Source organism: Sinohyriopsis cumingii, unplaced genomic scaffold (genome assembly GCF_028554795.1).
Source record: "Sinohyriopsis cumingii isolate HCF-2022 unplaced genomic scaffold, ASM2855479v2 utg002698l, whole genome shotgun sequence".
In the NCBI taxonomy this organism is placed as follows: domain Eukaryota; kingdom Metazoa; phylum Mollusca; class Bivalvia; order Unionida; family Unionidae; genus Sinohyriopsis; species Sinohyriopsis cumingii.
In genome coordinates, this window is record NW_028316273.1 from 351,340 (window position 1) to 367,630 (window position 16,291).

The 16,291-nt window shown below is 41.4% G+C and overlaps 1 protein-coding gene across 1 annotated transcript in view; it reads left to right on the top strand.

Moving 5' to 3' along the window:
• Positions 1–11,122: 11,122 nt before the first annotated feature.
• Positions 11,123–16,291, top strand: part of LOC149770114 (uncharacterized) — a 29,399-nt gene continuing 24,230 nt past the window's right edge. Inside the window, exon 1 of the mRNA XM_089949367.1 lies at positions 11,123–11,237. The gene's annotated coding sequence lies outside the window, so the exon portion shown is untranslated. The remainder of the gene's footprint in view (positions 11,238–16,291) is intronic.

Below are 16,291 nucleotides of genomic sequence, written 5' to 3' on the forward strand. Positions count from 1 at the left end.
TCTGGTGAAAGAGTTGCAGTCGTTGCAAGAGTTGACCGTACTTTTGCGATTTTTCTGTTTCGGACAAATCTTGGCGATCCATCAAGGACTGCAATTCGTGTTGTAACTGGGACATCTCGCTCAAATTGGGATTGGGAGGTAAATGCGGGGTGCGTTGTTCTTGCCACCGATGGTATTCCATCCATCGTTTGTAAGGCACTAAAGCTAGTTTTCGTCCTTCCATGGGGTTGTCAGGGGTCGATTCTGAGATCTTGGGATTTCCGAGGGCCTTTTTATCTTGCTCCCACCAGTCCTCCCAACATGGTTCCCAAGACTCCTTTCAGTATGGGACCTAACAAGAGAGGCAAAATGCCTCCACGTTGGACCAACATCTTCTTTTTTTGACGAATGGGAATTTTCTTTCGAACCATTTGGCGAAGAACGTGACGATGCTTGCTTAAGCATTGTTTCTGGTGTTTGGACAAAGGGATCGTGCCTTTCAAAACGTTCAGACAACATTCGCACACGGTATCGATGACCTCTTTGGAGACCGTTTGAATGAGTTTTTTTCGTAGGGGTGGAGAAGCTTTGGACAGGACAGATAACATGTCCCCATGTTTGGCTAAACGTGGTGGCAGTCCTTTCCTTTTCTTTCCTTGGGGTTTTCTGGAGGGTGACATCATTGAGTCTTCAGGAGCACCAAAAAAAACACTGATACCCTACTTGGTCACAGGCCTTTTTTATACTGGAACGCGTCGCCACTGATTGTCTTTACGTCGTATCAGTTTGAGGACAGGCATGACACGTCGTGCAGGGGTACGCAACGGACTAAATCGAGCCAGTTCTTGCTTGGACAAATCCAGTAAACTTTGTAACATGCCCGATCTTTCTTGGACTTTGATTTTGGGAGAAGGTACTTTGTGAGCAGCAGCCACTGCCACTAAATTGGAGGGTCCTGCCACTGGGGAAGTTCTTTTGGGGGTCATCAACGGAGAAGTTCTTGGTGTAATCAACGTCTCCAAGTACTCTTCAGTTCCTGGTGTCATCAACGGAGAAGTGGACAAACGTGAGGATGCCGGAGACGCAGTCACTGCCGTGGCAGATCGTGGTTTGCGAGTGTAAGGTTGCGTCCTGGCCGAAGTGCCTCTCTTGCGACTAGTTTTATTCTGTGGACTTTTCTTTTTCTGGGGACTTTTTCTCTGTTTCTTTTTCTGGGGGCTTCTTTTCTTTTTCCGGGGTGGTGGTGTCTGGTCAGAGGAGGGTCCTGCCACTGGAGAAGTTCTCCTTGGGGACCTGGTCTTTTTCTTCTTGGGGCTTCGTTGGACTTTTGTCTTGGGTATAACTTTGGGGGCATTAGGATCCCATCTTAAGAGTGAGCGAATGATGACCCCTCCTAGAGTACCGCTCCCTCCAGGTTTCAAAATGATTTGTTTTTTGGTTTGAGTGTCGATGCGGGGATCGGCCAGTTGGACCAAAGCGACTTTGTTTCGATCAAAAAAGCGTTTGGTTTGATGAGGAATCTGAATGATTCCTTGGAGTAATTGACGTGCCGTCACCGTGAACCATCGTAAGACTTCTTTGAGACTAGCTTCTAAGACACGAGCTCGTGTTTGTGGATCTTTTTCTCGACTGATGCCATACAAGGCACGAATCAATTTGACGGGAAGATGCGACTGAAGGGACGTCATGTTCACACTGTGTGAGACAGACGAAAAAGGGTCTGAGGTTTTTATAGATTTTTTTATGGGGAGTGAAATGAAGTCGAGGACGGATACGTGTACAGGGCAGGCCCTCCGTCTTGGCACCAGTGGTGAAACAAGTGGGTACGAAATCGCAAATCCTCGGGAGTCGTAGGTTTCAAATCGACGAGTAAATAGGCGTGTGGCGTTTGAGTGGCATCGTCGTACGCCTGAGTCAGCCAAGGCGTTCCTAACTGTTTGGCTAATACTTGCACTTGCGATTTATCTCGAGGGCTTTTAAACAAGACCACGTAATGCGCATTGAGACTGATGGTGCGATGGGCTTTACTTTGTTGAAACAAATTTTGGGTGATGTAAACGACACTGGCATTACGGTGATGCCCTTTGCGCGTGAACCACAGTTTAATTTCTTCTTCGTCTTCTCCTAACATGTCGTCGAAAATGACCAAATGGGTTTGACGGGAGTCAGAGACGATGCCGTCGTCTTCTTTAGGAATGACTTCCACAAACACGATGGAATCGCCTTGACTTTCTCGCAAGAGGTTGTACGCCGATTGCCACTCTTTGTAACACCACACAATCCGTTGAGGTGACCGATCGATCAAATGATGTTTATGTTCGATCAAACGTTTGACGAATTCGGTTTTGCCTGAACCGCTAGGTCCAGCAATGAGCATGTTAAAGGGATGGCGAAGATACAAAGCCTCCCAACTGGCACGATCTAAGTGTTCGTCGATGACTTTGACAGTAGAGGAAGAGGGAGCAGAGACAGCAGAGGTAGCCATTGTGTGAGAAATGTCACTTGTGACACGAAAAACAAACAAGACAAGAGTTTATATACTTTTTCAGAACACGTTTATTGAATGTTTTTTTCAAACATGAATACGAAAGACAAAAATACATAAAAGCCAAATCCTTAAGTACAAGAATAAAAGGCACATGATAACCATGAACGTGGAATAAAAACAAGTGTCTGTACAACAACCACATGTTTTGGGTAAAGTTCTAACCAGTTCTATAGTAGGGGGTAAGGTCACACAAGTGTCCTCCCGAAAGGGTCTTTCAGGCCTGTCCACGACAGTCCTGTCCTGGGTGACGGGTTCTTCTGGCACCGTCACTAACACGGGTTGAAAAGTAACTTTTTTCCTTGAATAACTCTCGTGCATACTGGGCCACCTCTTGTGTCCAAGCCTCAAAACCCTGGTCTCGGTGATGTCCAACATTTGACTCCTAACCAATCTGGTTTCTTCTTCGTCAACGACATGGTAAGTTACTTCAATGAACAATGAACTATCGATCTTGCCTAGGGTTCCTTTTTATATACAGACTAATACCGACGTGACCGTACGGCAACGTAAAGTGATTGGGAAGTCGCACTCGCTTCTGGTATACAATTTGATAGACTTTTTCCAAGGGTCGACTGACGATGTGGTGAGTGGGTAAACGTACAATCTTGTTCGGTTGATAGGTGGTCACTTTAAAGTTTCCATCCTCTCCCGATTGCAAGGCTTCTTTCAATACCCCAAAGTTGACCACTCGACTGGTACGATAATTCAGAGTCAGTCCTTTCACTTTGCACGTCGTGTGCACTTCTCCTTGTTTGTCCCTGTATTCGTAGCCGTAATTTTTGGGGCCGCCACTGACGAAACTTAGAATCTTGTCGTCGGGATGCTCGTCTGTCCAGGCTCCTAAACGGTCTCCTTCGATGTCAGGGTGCTGTTGACTCGGGTGATGGATGTAAATGCAACTGTCCGTGTCAAAGTACAGGACGCGTTCTTCTAACAGTTCTAAAGCTTTGTACAATTTTAAGCGAGCATGAGCTGTCACGTAATCCGCAATGATGACATTTCCAAAAGGGTCGTCTTGTACAAAGTCCAGATCTTCTTCGTAATTGACCAAGATCAAATCCTCTCGAACGACGTCCACGTGTTTCATGTATTTGGTTTTGTCGTGAATCATCTGGAAGTAGCGGGAAGGTTCTGTCAAATATTCCGTCTTGGGTAAACACGGTCGTTGTGCCATTTTACCCCACAAGCAATTTAACATCAATTTGGCAAACGATCGCCTGCCTTCGTTTTTTTCGATGTGGTCTAAAGAGATGCCTTCTTGTTCGTAGTATTTCTCTTTGAATTTTATTTGGTCTTCGGGAGTGTGACACCAGGAAGGATAGCCGCTGGCTTCTTGTTTCAGTTTCAAAAAGGCATCCACGTAGTCGCCGAAAATGCCTTTCTGAGTAGGGTCACCCTTGTGGTACTGTTGTGTCTTGGGAAAGTGGCAAATTTCGTACACTTCTAACAGTTGGTATCCCATGTCCAGAGCTTTGAACAATTCTATGCTGACCCAGGTTCCCGTCAAGGCCCGTTCTTCCTGGGTGTGATGGCAAGGCTGATCTTGGTTGCACGTTTCGGCACAAGTACGGCACAAGGGAAACATCAGTTTGCCTTGACAATGGTGAGGTAAGACGGGATGGTATAGGTTCGTGGGAGGCAAAACTTTACACTTGATCAAGCCTTCGTATTGTCGAATGTTTTTCAGGTCGATGTGTTCCGTGAACAATTGCGGGTGCCCTACAGGAAAGCGACAATATTTGCACACGTAGGGATACAGCGAACACACGTCCAAGTATTTGATTTCTTCTCCTTTCTCTTCGTCGGCTTGGTACAGCAAACAGGTGGCATTGGTCCTTTTTCCGTACAAACTATCCCTCGGGTTTAGCGGGTCCATGAACTTTTAACTTTCCACGAGGCGTTTAAACTCGGGATCAGTTTTCATACAGTGATCGTATTCGTGTTCCCACATTTCCACCACTTGGTATCCTTCCTGTTCTAACTTTAGGCGCCGCTGACAAGTGACCTGGTACAAGTCTTCCATGGTTCGTTGTAAAAACTGATTTTTAGTGCCACGGTCAGGGTAACAGACGGGACATCCATGAAATAAGCAACCGTTAAACTCGTACACGATCTTGGGGTTTTCTAAGTCCCAGCCATCGACCGAATACGTTCCGATGGTCTTTTCGCCCCCTCCGTTGCGGGCATGCTGAATCCACTTGTCTTCCTTGTCGCACAAGTAATGTAACCAACGTAGGGCTTTGACCGAGTATTGACGTTTGACAAAGTGGGTCGTTTGAGGACTGATGACAGCCACGGTGTTTTCAGGCATGAATCGTTGTCGATACACTAAGGAACACGCTTTGGCAATGGTGCAAGCTTCTTTCAAAGGATCGACCCCTCCGTGTTCCATGAACAGTTCTCGAAATTTTCCACAGCACCGCCGTAAAATGTCCACGTCGGAACGATTATACTTTAGCATTTCTTCCTGAAAGTCGAAAGGGTCCGAGGCGTGAGCTTGGTACCAAGCGTAGAAAGCTTCTCGTTGTTCGGTACGCATGTTGTCGGGGTCGTAATAGTGAGCCTCAGGTAAATGGGGTAGAACGGCGTGTTGATTGGCTTCCGTATTGAAAAAGTGAGGAAAGTACCCTTTAGCCATTTCTGTCATTCCAAACGTTTTAGGCATTCGACTCAAAGGCATGGCCAAGTAACTCATCGAATCTTTAAACTGCACTTGTCCCACTTGCATGAAAATGATTTTGGCTCCGTTCAAAGTGACTTTAGGACGTTCGGTGCCTTGTTCCGTATAGTATCTGAGAAGAAACTATCCATCGTATCCGGAGAAATTGTGAGCCATCACTGTGGCATGACGATGACAATCTCCGTAACGTTCGATGTCCTCTTGGCTCCACGTCTTGTCGATGGGGTCTAAGACCCATTGGGCAAAATCGGCTAACGTGTTCGGTCCTCGAAAGATTTTTTCACGCCCTCCAGGAATCTTGCTGCAGTGAGGACAATGACTGAAGATAGGTTCTTGAATGCACTTCTCGCACGCTCGATGAGCCACGCAGAAATTAGGAATGTGAATGCCGGTCTCTTGCATGCATTCGAAATCGAAAAAGATGAAATTGCTTTTCTTCTTGTGACCGTCCTCTTTCTCTGGTGGGGGTTGGTATTTTTGCACGTAGCATTGGTGTTCCAAGTCGACGATGTGGTGACAAATGTGACATTTTTTCTTTCCTCGACATACGTGTGCTTTGGTACTGTTGGTACGTATGCCTTGTCTACACGTAGGGCACAATCTCAGGAGTTGACAAGCACATTTCTTCTGTGAACCTTGTGTTTTCAAATGTTGTTGGTAACAGGTAGGGCTGACAAACGTGCGCAGACAAGTCGAACAAGGCACTGGTTCTTCGCTCAGACAGGGTGGAGAGGCCAAACATCCTGGGCATTTCCATCCACAAGACTTGTGTTGCTCTCGATTATTATAACCATAGTCATATTTCTCACAATAATAAACATATCCCAGGAATCCGGTGATAGTGGTAATGGTATCGAAATGGTCATCGTGATAATAAACATGAATGTATTTTCCGTCCTTAAAGTCTTGGCCTCGAAACAACAGAGGTCCGCGCATTTCTTGAGGGTGCACTTTCAAGGTGTAGCGTGGAGCTAGGGCATCTTGCAATTTTTGCATCTCAGGAATGCCACAGGGTGTGTCTTTGGACAGACCAGCTTGTTGCAACAGGAGTTCTGCTTCGTTTCGTTGTTTGGTTCGGTCCGATTGTCGAATAGTTTTCCAGGCTCTTTTCCATTCTACCGTGTCGTTCTTGTTGGCATAGGTTCGTCCCACAACGATGGCTCGAGCTAAACACATCTGGTCTTGAGGGTTGTTAATTCGGACGAAACTTGTTTTGGTGTTGCGAAGGTCGTCCACCAATAAGACCTTTTTGCGTCCTGTCTCTTGAGGAAGAGAGACGTGAGCCATTTTCAGTGTGGCTTTACCATCGGTGATGTCAAACTGGTCATTAGATTGTTGTACGTGTTGAATCTTGTCCATGACTTTGGAAGGGGTTAGTTCTGCGGGTCTGCTAAACTCGATCCAAACAGGGGATTTCAAACCGTCGTGATCTATGGATAGTGTCAAGCGATCGTCTTCTTTGGGTTGACATTGTCGCTTGAGTGAGGTGAGCAAAGAATCCCACATCTCGGTGATAAACCCTTCTGCTTTCTCCAAGGGTACGTCGGCCTTGAAATCTTTAAACTTCACTGTGTAGGTGTAAGCCGTGGTTCTAAATTTTCTAGAGGAGCGCTTTTCCGTCTCTCGAATGGAATAGTACTTTTCAGGGTTGACTAAGGGTGGTGAACTTGGTTTAGAGGGTTAGGATTCTGGTTCACTCATGTCCTCTTCAAAATCACTGGCATGAATTTGTGCCAAGATTTCAGCCCTGGTACGAGGCGATAGATCACGTTTCTGCCTCTTACTTTCTTCTTCTTCTTCTTTCTTCTCGAATGAATAGGATCGTTTCATCTTGAGTGCAAAACGTCAAATGACTAAAGTTTAAACACCATAGACTAATTTATAGTCATGACAAACCAGCGTATATAAAAGGGTGTGTGTCCTGTCCTTTCACTATTCATTTCACTCTCAAACCGAGCACAACGATGGAAGAGACTAACCAGATGGAACGTTTCGTCAGAGCTTTGCGAGGGGTCATTAGAAAATTCTCTTCAGACCAGCCTACGGACTACTCTCCTTCCTTTCGAGATAAAAGTCAGGATACTTGCTATATCTGTCAGAAGAAAGGGCATTGGTCTTCAGAGTGTCCAGACCGTCAAAAAAGAAAAAAACAGGGGCTAAAAAAGACAAAAGTCAAGATACCTGTTATTATTGTAAAGAAAAAGGACATTGGTCTCCAGATTGCCCAAAAAAGAAACAAGAGGAGTCAGAAGAAAAGAAGGATTCTTCAGAAGAAGAGAGGGATTATTCGGTAGAAGAGAGGGATTCTTCGAAAGAAGAGAGGGATTCTTCAGAGGAAGAAGAGGAAGAAAGAAGACAATTCTATTTAAAAGAGGCAAAGAAACAGGAGAAGAAAAGAAGAAGGGAAGAAAATGAGGAAAAAACGGTGAAGAAATTCAAAAAACAGAGAGACTAAACAAGGAGAAAGAAGAAGTAAATGAACTTTTAATTAAAGTGTTATGTTGTGAATTGTGAATTGGATTGTAAAAAATGGATAAAAGAACACTTTAATGATATAAGGTAAGTGTCTTTGAGTTTTGATTTTAAAATAAGAAGCTACACTCACGCACTCATACACAGACACGTACTATAAGGGTAAAATGGGTGGGGTTTATTTTTGAGTTATTGGCAAATTGAAATTGTATTTCTTTTCGAGAAATGTGGGTGGCCCTGAAAAGGGCCTTTTTTCTTTATGGTGTAGGAGTGAGTTTAACCAATCAACTTTAACTGCCTTAAGCCTTTGCCACGGCCAAGGCCTACTTCTGATGATTGGGTTGAAATCACTAAGGGTGGTACGATAGGCTTAGTCACAGGGTTGGCGTGTTTAGCTCGGGAAGGTCGTATTCTCTTCGGTCGTGATAAAGAAGTCTGATACATTTGTTTCAGACTTCTTAACTCCGCTAAAATGTCCAACAGTACCGTAGCCGTTTGATTTTCACCCTCTTGCTTCTTTGCTGCTACTTCTTCTTGCTGTTGTTGCTGTTGTTTTTTTCTTACCTCTTCTTGTTGCTGTTGCTGTTGCTGTAGGAGAAAAGCTTGTTCCGCTTCCTTTTGTCGTTGCATAAATTTCTCCAATTCTTCTTTCTGTCTCTGTCTATAATTCTCCACTTGCGGTAATGAAGAATGAGACGAAGGTTCCGGAACAAATTCTTGCGAGGTAAGAAAATCCACAAAATCCCAATGTACCTCTTCTGAAAGTAAGTCCGGGTTCCCTTGGGCGGTCTCCCCTGCTGGTGTACCCCAATGGATCGTTTTCTGAATTTCCGTCATGTTGAATCACTGTCGCATAGATTGACTGCACACAAGCGCTAGCGAATCTATATAGACCAGCTGACGTCACAGACTAATCTCTTCGGATTGGATGCGGGCTGACTGAATTTTGTAACGCGTATTTGGATTGGTGAATGAACTCAATCCGTTTCAATCCTACCTCTACCTATAAATAAGCGCAGTTCAGTGCATTGATTCACTTGTTCTCGTCGCTTCAAGATGTGGACCGATGTGCAATCTTCTACGCTTGTGTCTTCCATGATGTTCCGGACGGACATACCCATGTATGTCCGATCCAAGTGGACCGTTGTCCACAGGACAAACACCAGTCTGTGGATACGTAGGATCTACGTAGAAAGACAAGGATGCCTCAAAAAAGTCCTGATTTACGGTCCTACAGTGAAACGCAGCCTAAGGACAAGAAGAAGACCAATGCGGTGCCCTTTATGTTAATGGATACATTAACATAAACCCAGAGGCCCTTTTCGGGGCCAGCCATATTTCTCGAAAAGAGAATGACTTTATTCAATTGCCTACCCCTTTTTTAAATTTAAATTTAAAAAAATTAAAAAAAAAAAATCCCATGTTCAATTCCCCTTGAGGCTAGAGTGGCCCAGGGTTTTTTCTCCATGTTCAATTCCCCTTGAGGCTAGAGTAGCCCAAGACTATTTCCCATGTTAAATTCCCCTTGAGGCTAGAGTGACCCACGATTTTTCTCCATGTTAAATTTCCATTGAGGCTAGAGTGACCCAGGGGTCTCTGTAATGCTAATTCCCATTGAGGCTAGGGTGACCCCATTCACTACTTATGACTCAGGCTTTTGGAAAGAGAAATATATAAATTGGTTCTGAGCACGGATGCAAAAGTTGATACGTCACTTCTTAGCTCAGGTGCCTGAATCTTTGATGTAAGTGAAATAACATGAAAAGCACGAACATTATGAAATTTGTTGATTTATTCAGCACACAGAATTTCAGATATGCTAACTATAGTATAATAAAACATACGTGAAGCTGTTTTGGTTCCCAGTGGGGATTTTATCATTCATGATGTGAATGTCCTTATTCTACGTGGTGATAAATTGACGTCTACAAATGAGAAAGAAACCCAATATATATTAGTCATTTTCATAGAGAAATACACAAGTTAGTTCTGAGCAGGTATGCTAAAATTGAAACGGTAGATTGATGTGAAGGAAGCCCGGTACATTTTACTTCTACACATACAAACACAGATGAATAAGTTAGTTGTTTATACGGGTGCTAGAATTCATACGGTATTTCATAGCACATGTCCATATATCTTCTAAGGAACACGAAACAATAGAATTCCATGATATTCGTTGATTTCTGTACATTTGCAGACTAGACTATATTTATTATTGTGTTGTAGAGAAACACGAATCTAGAGGCTGGTTTAAAGTACGGATGCAAATATTTGAGTGGTATTACATACCCCATTTTAGTAGGCGCTACATGACAGAGTAAAAGCGCTTAGTGAAGTTCCTAGATTGATCATGGACACAGAATTTGAATAAACTTAGGAATGATTTTGACTATTGCTAGAAAATGCCTTTAATTGTTTTGGTTACTGGTGAGAATGTTATGATCGCTGATGTAAATGCTCGTATTCCACATATTATGGGTACAGGATTTTAAAAAAAAAATAAACAAAAAATAAATGTCGTGAATTTGTACAGTGCTATAGAGATCTGAAACTTTGACATTTCTTCTGAGATCTGTATGCGAGACTTATCACAAAATTTAAACATTCTGAAAGAAGTGGGGTTAGTTCGAGGTGAGGATGGTGTAAGGAAGCCTGCAATACGATTTATAATTACGTCCATTGTACTATGAGTCGTTTGTTCGTTGTCAGGATTTACCCATATTAATCGAGGATTCCAAAAGGTCCCTTAATTTCACCTGAATTTTGTGCAGTCACAATACGCTCCGTAAGGTGCGGTAGCTCGTGCGCTTATTTAATTCATATCGCGGGTGTATCTAAATGAGAGAGAGAGAGAGAGAGAGAGAGAGAGAGAGTTTTGTGAGATTCACTGTTGCTCTGTGTGAGATATGTGTGTGTGTGTGTGTGTGTGTGTGTGTGTGAGAGAGAGAGAGAGAGAGAGAGAGAGAGAGTTACTGATTATGTCATATTTTAGTAGCAGAAATAAGTTTTGAGGTTAATATTTTGTAAACAAATGTTCTCTGTAAACGTAAGAAACATATGTGACGAGTATGTCATGTTGCACTGAAATATCAAATATGAGAGAGAGAGAGAGAGAGAGAGAGAGAGAGAGAGAGAGAGATGTGTGTTTTCATATGCCTTCGCTTTATTACAGTACTCCGTGCACGAAGAAATATTGTTATTTCACTTTACTTGAAGAGACAGAGGTAACATATTTATTACCTCTTTTGTTGTTAAATTGTTAAATTGTTAAAGCTACGTAAAAAATCATAATTACACACACACTCACACATAATATTTTTTGTTCTAGTTCTTTTTCTTCCTACAATTGTTAATAAAGGGAAATTACTCTTAAATTGGTTCTCAGCGTGGATGTTTGGCAGTGGTTCTTGTTGTGGATTTCCGGTTCTTCTCGCGGATGTGCACTGCAAGACACTGTTGTCGATTTCCAGCCAACTGAAATGCAGGCCAAGGAAACTTGAAAACATGGCCATTTCTTTTGTGAGAATTTGAATTTATTAGAGAAAAAACATTAGGGTAAGTAGAGTCTGACAAAAACATTATAACTTTACTTTGTAGAAAAGCGTGATTAATATTTGCTGCCAATTGTGTGTGATATTTCTGAATATTTGACTTTTGTAACACTATTAGTTGACATCAAGACACGCAGCACAGCGCCATTATTTAGGCGTGAAATATGTAGCACACTCTTTATCTTTACCAGAACAGTTTATTCACAAGGAAGCTTTATTCATTAGCGTGTATGTTTTGTTTTATAAACAAGATATGGTCTTAGGAATAGTCCTACGTGTAAGACCTCTACACTGATATTTATGATATTTACTGCCTTACTAACGGACTAATATCGTAACTAAAGTCAAATTTTGAGGAATATCTCACAACTGGCAACTAAAATACCTATCCCCCACATGAACCTACCTCGACTATCGTCGCATTTCAACAAATTCAAACTTATGTGAACAGAACATGAAAATGCGTGCATTTGCTCGTCTCATATTTTGATTCCACCAGGATAAAAATAGCACAATAAGTATATTAATTACATCCTTAATTTGTGGAAGAGTGTTGATATGGGCTGCCAAGTGTGTAGATATTCCTGAAACTTTGACTACTCCTTCCTAATAAGACATAGCACTAAAACCAAATTAACATATGCTATGTCTTACATTATAGGACTAGGTCTTGGGGATATGAAGGTAATCCCTTCAGGGGTTTTGGCTTGAGTTCTTTTTAACTCGATTCTACGAAAACTTTACACTAAGTGCGATATTATTTTTGTTTGTTTACTTTTACACCTTATTTTCCTATCTACGTGCATGTGCATGATTCGTTACATACATAGTTCCATCCATTATATAGTCAGTCAAACAATGGACATTTATAATACATAGTACAAACGCATGAACAAAAACTTGTGTCCATACATACAGACATGCAACATGTAGTCTCATTCATTACATTCAGTACCTGTGCTACGACAAGGGCGTAAATGATTTCATGCAAATTAAATGAACAATGTATATCCTATTTAATGCAAAATGTAATAATTCACAGTTGCGTGTTGAAACAAATGGATGCAAAGTCCCAGGCTTTTATATCTGTTTAAATTTCGAGAGATCTATTAAGAGAAAAAATCAAACAGGCCTGATACATACATACATACATACAAACCGCTCCGGTGGCCTAGTGGTTAGAGCGTCCGCCTCGGATGCGGGAGGTCGTGGGTTCGATCCCCGGCCGAGTCATACCAAAGACTTACAAAAATGGTACTAACAGCTGCCTCGCTTGGCGTTCAGCATTAAGAGGTTAGTGTTAGGACTGATCGGCCCCGTGTCAGGATAATGTGACTGGGTGGGACATCATGCTACATGTCTGCGGCATGATGCCCCAGTGCTAGACATCACTATAAACTGCCACATTGCAGACATCATAGCGATATGACTGAAACATTGTTAAAGCTACGTTAAAAATCAAAATCACACACATCACATTACATACATACATACATACATACATACATACATAGAGGGATGGATAACAGATGGATATATAGGGGATTTAGATTTCCGAGTTTCAAATTCTTTTTTTACGAAGGAATATCCAGTAGCAGTGTGAATAATAATACAATGTATTGTTTTTTCTTTTGAAAATGAAACAAGTATGAAGTAGCTCTTATGAGAATAGAATTAACAAAGTATGTGTTTGACCTTGCCCTTTGTACCACATGGTCTATTTGAGTAAGCTACAAGAGTCGAACTCTCTACATTACCAATTGTCAGGAAATAAACTTCTGGATTTGTACAACGTTAAAACTGTATGATTTATATTTCCTGTGTAAATAATGGAGCTCCTCGAATTGGGAATGGTCCTACCAGACATGAAGCACTTGTGCAAAATCAAACAAAAACAATATTATGATAAAGGGAGAGGTAGGTGTGGGGGTGAGAAGTCTGGAGGGACAGATTACTTTTATTTTTTTTAAATAAAAATTGACGTTAAAATATATCTTCCTATTACATTGAGATCCTTCTGTATCCACCTTTCGACTAAGTGATAACAACAAAAATGTGTTTTGAAACTTGCACTAAAAGGAGATGAAAACTTGCTATATATTTCTGCAAGAAGAACCTCCCTATCCCCAAATTACCCCACTTCACCTTAAAAGCGCCCCACTGTCTTGCTCCTATCTTCTTGTCCAGAAATAATTTTTGTTCGAAAAAATTAAAATTTAAACTATGTACGATTTGTCAGTACGTGTACCTCAGTATGGTGATAAAATTTAATCAACAAGAAACATCTATACACAGGAGCGTCTGCATTGGAGATACAAACCATTGGCTGACACACAATTATTGGTTACAATCTTTGGATCCTGAACCAGTCTCGTACTCTTTTTGTACATTTTTTTTCAGCTTGGCTGCCCAATAAAAGAATATGTAAATAGAGCTGTATTATCCAGTGCATTACATTAGGTACTATACTTTAACCAGCTATTGTGTTTATAGAAGCTATATACGACATTCCATACTTTTCTAATAAAATGTGTTCCACTGCGGTTTGGGCTGGCATCGCATTGGGTGTCAACCGGCCGAGCAAGCAAACATACTGGTTTGTCCTTGATCCCATTGTGGGTGTAGCGCCCTGATGAGAACCAATATATCAAGGCCCTGCAAGGGGTATAGTCACTCAGGCGGAGTGTCTCACAGGTTACATTGCTTGTTGGGTTGGGGGGAGGGAGTTGATTGGAGCTTTCATACAATCCCAAGATATAATCAGCTTGCCCTCTCCCTTCACACTGCCTCCACAGGCCACTGGTATAGACTAAACTAAGTGGCAAATTCCGCTGATGAGATCACACCTGCTACTCTGTGCCTGCCCATTATTGGGTTTGCCAAACAGTTCTGAAATCGAACACATTTTATATCTTCCATTTTGCAACTCGTGCCCAATCTTGCTACATTAGCTGAATATTTGCATGTGTATAATTATTAAGATCAATAGCCATACTATACTGATATTATAGTAGAACCACTCAAGTAGCCTATGTGGTAAGAACGTCTGCCTCAGATGCAGGATGTCGCTTATTCAAGCCCCAGCCGAGTCAAACCAAAGACTTCAAAAAATGGTACTTGCAGCTGCCTCGCTTGGAGCTCTGCATTAAGAGGTTAGTGTTATGACTGGTCCATCTGACGTCAGGATACTATGAATAGGTGGGACATAATGCTTCATCAGTGCAGAAAATCACTATAAACTGATATTAACATGTTGCCATAGATATGATTTAACTAAGTATATTAAATAGGCTTAACTCATTGTAGCTGCTTCAGGGTCTTTTTTCTGGTCATATTGCCCAGCGTCATTATGAGGACATCTTTCCGGAAAACAACGAAGTAGGTCAATTGTCAGAAAACTGCGAAGAATTCACTCATAATCTGAAGTACATTAAGCAGAGGAAACCATATCAGAAGCATTATTATACTTATGAGGGTTTGTTTTGTACAAGTTACGCTTTTAATAAAGGTTTTGTAGTGAGTGTGTGTATGAAGAAAAATATATTTTGAATTCTTTTGGACACGAACCAGTTGCCTCAGTATTTATGGTTGCACTGGTGTGTCAAGTGCAAATGACATCATTTGGTAAAAAAGAAATATATATATAATGAAATGGTGGCTACTTAGAATTTCCGATGTTGCTTTCCTATCAATGGTGGTAAGGATCAAGCATGCTCTAGTTGCTTTATCAGTTAATCTTCGTTTCCATTTCGGCTATTTGGTATGTTCTGCTTCAACCATACTTTTTGAGATCCCACACTATTACTGAAATTAACTGCCCAGAAACTCGTAAGTACCTATTGAAAATATTCCAGGCAGCAAAGTCAACCCGTCCAGAGAGGAAAAGATAACACTATTTCATCATCTTCTTTACCCTAGTCATTTAAGTGTTATTGTAACAATTAAACAGTTAATGTTTCAAACAGTCGAGGGGATGCACATCAGGTCCACGATCAAAGCATTAGTATAAAACATGTGACCATGAAAACAATATCAATAGATTAAATGAGAATGTTGCAGAATTTAATTTTGTTCGCTGTTTATAATTCATCAAATGTACGAACAAAATCGACCAACGGTTTGGATGTATAGGGAAATGAAAATACATTCACCAAAATCATAATGCAAATTTTCTATAAGTGTGATTATGACAAGAATATCATAGCGGCGAGCATGCCTGCTATGGAATTGTCTTAACTTAATAATGTTATATCACAATTTTTAAAATATTATCAAAGGTTTAGAAAATATAATAAAATTTAAAACGAATTTAAGCAAAGCCTTATAGTAACTATTTTATAGTTGGTCTTCAAAGGGTAAGCGTACATTACATCTGATGAATTCTTTTAGTTTCGTAATGATTCATTCCATGTAGGAGAAAACTATATCAAAGGACAATGCATAAGCTGTGGCTTGTCAGAAATATCACAGTGGCGAGTATGTATTTTATACAGTGAATTGTCTCATCTTCCTAATAATACATCCAAACATATAAAAATAATACATGACCTATATTACAAAAACCATCAAGGTAAATTGTCTCTGGATGTGACTTTGACCACAAGTATAAGGGGTCACTCCAGCATGCATGTGTGTGTGTGTGTGTGTGTGTGATTTGGATTTTTAACATAGCTTTATCAATTATAATTCTGCAGAGTGGCAGTTTAAAGTGATGTCTAGCACTGGGGAAATCATGCTGCATACATGTAGCATGATATCCCAGTACCCAATCACAATATCCTGAGAACATGTCGACCTGTCCTAACACTAACCCTCTTAATGCTGAGCGCCAAGCAAGGCAGCTACCATTTTTTACGTCTTTGTATGACTCTGCCTGATTTTGAACCAGCGACCAACGGCAGCAGAGGTGGATGCTCCAACCACTTATGCCACTGGAGCATGCCACGTAATGAATTGTCTGTAGTTTAACAATTATGACTAGAATGATGATATGCAAATGAAAGATTCTAACCAGAACCTAAAGAAACTGTTGATGCTACAACCGTCAAAGAAGTGAAA